The 7,500-nt window shown below is 50.6% G+C and overlaps 1 pseudogene; it reads right to left on the bottom strand.

The window, feature by feature from the left end:
• LOC120908077 overlaps positions 1–7,121 on the bottom strand; it is a 9,121-nt pseudogene extending 2,000 nt beyond the window's left edge.
• Between the last annotated feature and the right edge of the window lie 379 nt (positions 7,122–7,500).

Here is a 7,500-nt window from a genome sequence, read left to right as displayed (position 1 = left end):
GGCGTCCTCAGGTTCCTCGCACGCATCACATAGCGGCGAACCCGTTAACTGCATCCGATGAAGCTGGTAGGCGTAGAAGCCATGGCTGGAAAGAAACTGAGAAAGAAAGAAATCTACACCACCAAATCTTCTACTTATCCATCTGTTGACGTCGGGTGTGAGACGGTATGTCCACCGACCGTGAACACTCTCATCCATTCTCGTTGCCATCGTTCCATAGTTGTGACACGTTCCATGTTACGTGCAACCGATCCGGCGATGTTCTCTGCTCGTCTCCGATGAAAAGTCCTGGAGTCCTCGTCCGGGAGGAGATGAAGCAGGATCATTCCCGCAAGCACGCAGACTGCATCATGAGAAGTTGTCCTGAAAGAAGAGATAACTCGCTGGACTACTGGCCGGTAAAACCGACGTAGCCATTGTCTACGGTTAGCAAATCTAAGGGTATGACACCAAATGGGCGAGGCATACCGGACCTTCGCCACAACAGTAAGAGCAATTGCTCGCCTAGCATTACTACTCGGACCTGCCTTATTAGGCATCATCCTTACAAGGTGGTCCATAGCTTCGTCGCTCTCTCCACCGCATACCTGATGTGTGAAGTGTAATCGAGGCGGTCATCTAGGACCATCCCCAAGTACTTTAAGCTGCGCGACGAATGTACTACGTGATCACCTACCCTGATAGCCCCATGCTGTATCCTCTGATGGGAACTGACCATAATAAACTCGGTCTTGGTCGGGGCTATCTTTAATCCGTTGTCGGTCATCCATCGGTCGATGATGCGAATCTGACTGGAAACGAGAATTTCAATATCATCAACACAATTACCTTCCACCAACAGTACTATATCGTCTGCATAGCCGATAATCCGTGCACCTTCCACCATTGCAACTCGTAGGACTCCGTCGTACATGAGGTTCCATAACGTTGGGCCAAGTACCGAGCCTTGAGGTACACCCGATGTGACTGCAATCTCTGCCGGTCCATCTGTGGTATCATACATCAGCACACGATTCCTAAAATAATCACCAATGATATCATAAAGATATTTAGGGTGTTAATTCTCTGTAAAGCATTTGCAATCGCCAACCACGAAGCACTGTTAAAAGCATTAGTAACATCTAATGTAACAACTGCACAATACCGTCCACTGTATCTGTTTCTACTTCTAGCTACCGAAACAATGTCCACTACCCGTTGAATCGCATCAACTGTAGATCGACGACTTCTGAAACCAAATTGGTCGTCAGACAGTCCGTTGACCTCCTCGATGTGTGCATTTAGCCGTTGCACTATGATGCGTTCTAAACCTTTACCTGCCCGTCTAGTAGACAAATGGGGCGAACTGAACCCAGTTCCCCTGGTGGTTTGTTCGGCTTCGGTATTAACACCAACCTCTGCCTTTTCCACTCATCGGGGAACTTCGCGTTCTCTAAACAGCCTTGGTAAACCCTGCAAAATGCATCGGTTGCAGTCAACATACCAACTTTCAGCGCCTCATTCGGGATACCATCTGGTCCCGGCGCCTTCTTGTTGGGTAGTCTCCTGGCAACCGCAAGAATCTCATCATTAGTTACCCTTTCAAACTCTCGTGGCTGATCGATGCGATATTCAGGCCACACCGTGTTTGGGTGAGTAGGAAAAAGCTCGCTCACCACTTCCCTAAACTCGTCCAATGTCATGGTTCGGGGTCAATCGAACCCTCGGCCACTTTCTTGAACGTATGATATACAATACCAAATGATGCGTTGTTCGCTGTTCCCAGGAACTCTTTCCACTTCCTCTGTCGGGTATGCTTGATCAATCGCTTGAGGGCATTCCGTGCCACCTTGAACTCGTCCTAAAAGTAGAATAGAGATCGGTATTAAAAGCTCTTTGCGCTAATCGATCGCGGTGTTTGCACTCTTTGCGAAGTGCCTCAATCTCTAACGTCCACCAAAATGCACTCTTGTTAGGGTGTACCTCTTACGTTTAGTCATCGTCGCATTACACGCCGTGACAAGTATACGCATTAAGTCTTCGCTTGTTGTGACCTCAGTCTCAAAAGCGGCTTGCATCATAACTTCAAATATATCTTTGCTAAAATACTTGATGCTCCATCCCGTTATGGGTCGGGACAGATTACGCACGCTTTGCGTCTCAAGATCTATTCGTATTGCACGATGATCAGAGTTCATATAGCTAGATAACACCTCCCACTTAAATGATCTTGCTACGGTTCGGCTCGCAAAAGTAAGATCAACTACTGACGTGCGCCCTGGTCAACATAAGTTGGGGTGCTGCCGTCGTTCAATAAAATTGCGTCAATCTGCGCAAGGTTGATAAAACCAACTCACCTCTTCGTTTCTGGGTTTCTCCACGCTCGCCAAGTTGGTTGTTCCAACTTGATGACCAAGCGTTGAAGTCCCCCGATAACGAATTTGTGGATACCGGTTACGGCCATTACCGTGTTATCCAACATGTTCTGGAACTCTTCCATACTAAATCTAGGTGGCGCGTAAACGCTAACCACTCGCATATCACCTATGTCAACTATCATTAAACCCTTCAGAGCCTTACTGACTACCTTAACTGGTAAGTCCGCGTTAACCACTACCGCTGCTGTGTTATCGTCGTTGCGTAACACTTTGACGTTGGTTGTTGCCAGATACGGATCTGCAATCAACACTATATCCGCAGATTCTTCCCTAATCGTTTGCCACATTAATTGAAATGCAGCATAACTATGATTCTGGTTATGTTGTAGCAACCTAACCATTATTATCTAATCGTTCGCCTACGGGGACACATATAACTGCCCGTTGCGTGAAGGTTCTGTGACCTCGTACCGCAATCCAAACACTTGACAGAGTTGGTACAAGCTTGCTTCTTGTGTCCACTCAAACCGCATTCCAGCACAGATTACTTCTGTCTGGTTCCTACAATGGTAGCTCGTATGGCCTACCTTCCAACACTTATAGCATTTCTGCTCTTCCATAACCTCGCGGATATGGCATATCGACCAACCAACTTTCAGCTTTCCCAAATTCAAGAAGCTTTGAAAGTCTGGCAGCGATACGTTGATCCGTGCCCACTGCGTACCGGCCGCGCGGCCTTTCTTCATTTGATACGATCTGTTTCTATCTCGATGTTGAGCTGTGCTTTGACAGACTCCGCAACCTCCTCTGGGGTGGTAATTTCATCGAGATGCATGATCTCAATCATTTTAGAAGGAGCTAGCGTTCTCACTGACGCCTTGCCCTTCACCGCTTCCTTAACCTTTGGGGCAATTGCACTAGCAGAACTACCCTGCTTAAGTTCTAGCAACATGCCTCCATTCTGGACCCGTCGGACCTTAGAGATTGTCTCTCCAACCGATTTAAGAGCATCGGACTGCTTCATTTCCTTGAGCAATTTCGCCAGCTCCTCGGAAGTGCAGTCCGATATCAGCAGAGCCTCAGGCCGCTTTCTGGGCTTATTCTGCTTCTTCTTGCTCTTCTTCTTCTTCCTCTTATTAATTCTACCCTCATTAATATTCGGTCCGTTTCTCGGACTTGGAATATTTCCACCCTTCTAACAGGGTCAACCTCGATGGTTGTTGTTGTTGTTGTTGCAATCTTTGCAACCCACTTGAACCAGGCTGTTGGTCATCAGCCACTGGTCTTCTGCCTTTTCGCGTTTGCGGCCCGAATCCATCGTTACCGTCAAACGACGTTTGCGTTTGACGGTCGAGGACCTGCTGCATGCGATTTACGGCTCTGTACCTTCGAAATTCGGACATTACCTCATCGAGGAAGTCCATCATTACCGTAACTAGCGTAAAATGGGAAGACTCATCATCGAGTTTGCTTATCCCAAAACGCATCGCCTCCATTCGATCTTGAAGATCCATGAACGCTTGGTCCGGATCTTTCTTGTCAACCCCTTGGTCTTTTGACCTTCTTAGTTTTCGTGTTACTCATTCTATTGGGCTCAAACTCAGGCCCGCTATCCGCGTCTGTTTATGCAGTCTCCTATTTGGTTCCGTGGGTGGCTGTGAAACAGGGAGCTCCACGCGAGGTTGGCCCGCGCCCTTATGAGACGACGGGCTCAGTGCCGAACCGGAGCAAAGTGGGGCTGAACCCACCCACCTGCATTTGCCATAGAGCGTATCGTATGGCGACAGTCTTGGAGCGCTACCTAAGACTTGCTAAGTTTTAATAGAGCGGTGACAGAATCCCCTTAGCCCTCCCCGTTTCAAGCAGGTTTCACCCTGCTTTACTAAGAGTTCGGCGGGTTCATCCGCCAGCCCGTGTACATCTAATTATGCCATAAACCGTACCTAGTCTAATCCGCGCAGAGGTATTATCCTCTCGAGTTCAGTATCCCGCTTGACAGAATGTAGGGTGTGGCGACTTAACACCACACCCTCCCCTGCGACGTTGTCATGCTCAACGCCGTCTTCACCGCCACCGTTAGCTCGGGGCCTCGTCAACTTAATGACGGGCCCCTACCCCTCAGCACCGCGTGGAGGTGGTGGTCGGACTTTGCCGGGCGCATTTGGCTACCTTAAGAGAGTCATAGTTACTCCCGCCGTTTACCCGCGCTTGCTTGAATTTCTTCACGTTGACATTCAGAGCACTGGGCGAAATCACATTGTGTCAACACCCACCCGGGGCCATCACAATGCTTTGTTTTAATTAGACAGTCGGATTCCCTCAGCCGTGCCAGTTCTGAATTGGCTGTTTGCTGTGCGACCGCGGGCGCAGGCCAGCCTACCTTGCGGCAGGTGGAGCACCGGTCCCGGCTGGTCGCACCCAGCCTTCAGAGCCAATCCTTGTCCCGAAGTTACGGATCCAGTTTGCCGACTTCCCTTACCTACATTGATCTATCGACTAGAGACTCTGCACCTTGGAGACCTGCTGCGGATTCGGTACAATCTGTTGAGAGTGTGCGTTATAACCGTATAAAGTGTGCCCCAGTCTTCGATTTTCACGGTCCAAGAAGAGTGCATCGACACGGCAGTTGCGGCGGCCGTGCTCTACCAACCGGTCAACCATATCTCTCTGTGAGTGACTTCCATGGTCGGTGTGGCTGTAAAACAGAAAGAAAACTCTTCCGATGCCTCTCGTTGGCTTCTCGAAGAAAAGGATTCATGTTGCCATGAAGCTACACACTAACCGTTCGGGTGCGGACGAGCTAAACCCTACTAGGCTGGCGCAAACGGGTACTCAACAGGCTCCGGAATGGTAACCGGATTCCCTTTCGCCGACTGATGGGTTACGACTGGATTCCCATGCGGCTTAGGATTGGCTAACTCGTGTTCAACTGCTGTTGACACGAAACCCTTCTCCACTTCAGTCATCCAAGAGCTCGTTCGAATATTTGCTACTACCACCAAGATCTGTGCCAGTGGCGGCTCCATGCCGGCTTGCGCCAAACACTTCGACGCGCACCACCGTACCCTCCTACTCACTGGGGTCTCATCGCAGGGTGGTTAAGCCCCGATGCGCCATACCGCCAGCGGCAATGTATAGGCAAACGACTTGAGCGCCATCCATTTTAAGGGCTAATTGCTTCGGCGGGTGAGTTGTTACACACTCCTTAGCGGATGACGACTTCCATGTCCACCGTCCTGCTGTCTTTAGCAATCAACACCTTTCATGGTATCTAGGGTGCGTCGTTTATTTGGGCGCCGTAACATTGCGTTTGGTTCATCCCACAGCACCAGTTCTGCTTACCAAAACTTGGCCCACTAGGCACACCGATATCTAGCCGGGATCACCACCACTTAAGGGGCACCCCGTCCGATCGTCGGTTGTAGAAAGGGTGGCGATCAGTAAAGAATGCCACCCAGTACCGTACCATTTATAGTTTGAGAATAGGTTAAGATCATTTCGAACCTAAGGCCTCTAATCATTCGCTTTACCAGATAAGAATAAGGTTCGAAACGCTACGTGCACCAGCTATCCTGAGGAAACTTCGGAGGAACCAGCTACTAGATGGTTCGATTGGTCTTCGCCCTATGCCCAACTCTGACAATCGATTTGCACGTCAGAATTGCTTCGGTCCTCCATCAGGGTTTCCCCTGACTTCAACCTGATCAGGCATAGTTCACCATCTTTCGGGTCGCATCCTGCTGCTCGGGGATGCCCGCTGGGTGTGCAAGCACACGCCGTATCAGGACACCCTGGGATGGAGGGGTCCGACGAAGGCTTGCGCCAGTGCCGAACCCGTAATCCCGCAACTCGAGTTGTCTTCGCCTTTGGGTGTATAGAACCGGGACACACGCGGACGTGGCCACCGACCCATTGGCTTGCGCGCAAGATAGACTTCTTGGTCCGTGTTTCAAGACGGGTCCCGGAGGTGCCTCAATGCATGATGCATCATCGCCGAACGAAGGATTCGCGCGCCTTTCGGAGAAGACAGCGGTACTACCCCTCTCGTTAGAATCCATCACCCTTCCAGCAGCACACCAGAGCTCGGTCGGACCCATTCGCCTTCCAGAAGGACTGCGCGGAGATCCCCGGTCAGTGTAGAGCAGCTACCCTACCCTTACAGAGGGACCGTCCACCACGAGCCAGGGGCAGTGTATGCCGGAGCGTTAGCACGAGGCCAACCGCTGTTGTAATGGATCGCGATGTCCGTTACTGCGGATCGATAAGTGCACGGCAATTGCTAGTTTACCGCTGAATATCGCCGCCCGGATCATTGAGTTCAACGGGTTTGTACCCTAGGCAGTTTCACGTACTATTTGACTCTCTATTCAGAGTGCTTTTCAACTTTCCCTCACGGTACTTGTTCGCTATCGGACTCATGGTGGTATTTAGCTTTAGAAGGAGTTTACCTCCCACTTAGTGCTGCACTATCAAGCAACACGACTCCATGGAGCCGACCGTCTATCACCTCACCTCATGCCTTTCCACGGGCTATCACCCTCTATGGGAGAATGGGCCACCTTCAAATTGAACTTGAAGTGCACAGTGCGTGATAGATAACGGACCGGTCAGTACACGGAATCGGACAGGCACGTTTCCATGCCGTCCCTACGTGCTGAGCTCTTCCCGTTTCGCTCGCAGCTACTCAGGGAATCCCGGTTGGTTTCTCTTCCTCCCTTATTAATATGCTTAAATTTGGGGGTAGTCACACATCACTTGAGGCCTACGTGGTATAACCGAGACGTAAGTATTACAGCTACGCCCGTGCCGTGGGTTGATACTTGTATATGTAGGGCTAACTTAGCGTGGTAGCGCAACGCCGTGTATGGGCCTCATGAGTTACAGCGACTTAGCTTTCCGAATCCCTCGACGAGCCGACTTTAGCCTGGAGAGTAGACTGCCGGTGGCCATCGGGAACGACGTAGCATTAGTTCGAACCATGCGGCTTGACACACACCACAAGCCCTACGCATCAAACACCACCAACACGAAACGCATCAACATACGCTCGAGTGTCCACTTTCAACGCCCGAGGACCCGCAGACGGGGACCAAGCACGTCATCATGCACAGCGGCCGCCCAGTGCGTCGGATGACCCGGACAC

The sequence above is a fragment of the Anopheles arabiensis genome (assembly GCF_016920715.1).
Source record: "Anopheles arabiensis isolate DONGOLA chromosome X unlocalized genomic scaffold, AaraD3 X_pericentromeric_contig0030, whole genome shotgun sequence".
Taxonomy (NCBI): Eukaryota; Metazoa; Arthropoda; class Insecta; order Diptera; family Culicidae; genus Anopheles; species Anopheles arabiensis.
Note: the sequence above shows the minus strand (reverse complement) of the source record. Positions and strands in the feature narration are given on the sequence as shown.